This window comes from Tamandua tetradactyla, chromosome 1 (assembly GCF_023851605.1).
Source record: "Tamandua tetradactyla isolate mTamTet1 chromosome 1, mTamTet1.pri, whole genome shotgun sequence".
Taxonomy (NCBI): Eukaryota; Metazoa; Chordata; class Mammalia; order Pilosa; family Myrmecophagidae; genus Tamandua; species Tamandua tetradactyla.
Genome location: NC_135327.1, coordinates 184112439 through 184113886, shown reverse-complemented (window position 1 = coordinate 184113886; position 1448 = coordinate 184112439).

Sequence of the window (1448 nt, the reverse complement as noted above, 5' to 3'; positions counted from 1 at the left end):
CCTGTGCTATACTGAGTATCAAGTACCTCAGAGGGATTGGTAGGTTCTTCTGAAAATGGAATTTAAAAGAACAGAATTGTTTTTCTTTAATCTGGTATTATTATTACAGATAAATGGGTAAACCTTTTGTTCTTTGCTATGAGGCTTGGAGCCTAGTCCTGTAGTTTGGCTACCTGGAAAATGACTTGTTTGTAACCTACTCTGATTCAGGAAAAAAGGTCTCTGAAAAATGCACTCCATCATCTTGGTGACTGCCATATCTAGGTTAGGAGTTTTAACTTTTTGTTCTGCTCTGACACTGTTCACGTGAACAATACACTCCTTCAGGAATCTCTATCATTTCATGCACTGATTCTCAATTGAGAGGCAATTAAAGACTTGTATATCCTAGACAGAATCTCTTTGGAGAGTCTTGAGAACCTTTTGAGCAGGTCTGCCACCTTATTTGAGAATCACTGCCCTAGACTGTCTAAAACAAGTACAGGGAAACAGTTCCTCTGGTCAGTAACAACTGCTATGGAAAGAAAACTCTTCCTTCCTTCTTCCTAATTGTTTGGTTTTTTCTTTTTCCTTCCTCTCTCAGAGCTGGCCTTTTATAAACTTGAAGGACTTCGTGGGGGAGAATATGAATGGTGGGGGAAGGGGGCTCGAAAAAGGCTGTAGCTGATGAACCTAGAGCCCTAATGGGCCCAGCCATGTCATACTCCTCTCACTTAGGGAACCTTTGCACCAAGAGGAGGAAGGCAGAAATTCTTTTCCCAACAGAACCCTGAATTTTTGTTCAAAAGTTTCACTGTGGCTCTTCTTTTTAACTGCACACTCATTAAAAGGTGGGAGGTACACTGGGGCAATAGACATGGCCATGGTTTCAATGCTGGTGTTCAATCAAGGTATTGGGAGCCAGTACAATGAGCTCAGGTATGAATTTAAGTTAAAAAAAAGACACATGAAAGACAAGCTCTCCTGCTCCCATAAGAGCTGAGTGCCAAGATAATACACAAAATGCTTCGAAAGCTGCCTAATATTCTTTCCCTCACTGACAGTACACTGCCTTTCTAAGAACCCTCTCAGGCTCATGGGAGGTTTCCGGAGCTTCAGGAAGTACATCTGTCCTTCACCCCTTGTACATAAGATGAGTCTATTACTCTGCTTTCCTTTTGCTCTTTGAAGCCTTCATGGAGTGGATGCTGCCTTCTTCTGCATGTCTTTGTGCCTATTTGCAGCTGCTGTTGCCTCTATTTCTAGGGAAAGCTTTTCAGAGGCTGGCTCAGGCCTCTTTCTTGTGTTGTGTTTGGTACCAGTTCAGTTCAGCTCTGTTTAAGCTTTAATACATGATTGTTGCTATCATTCGGTTTTAAGCTAATGGTTCGAAGAACTTGTTTACAATATAATGTTTGCTACTAAATTCAGTATTTTAAAAATGAAAAAGAAAAAAGATGAGAGAAAAA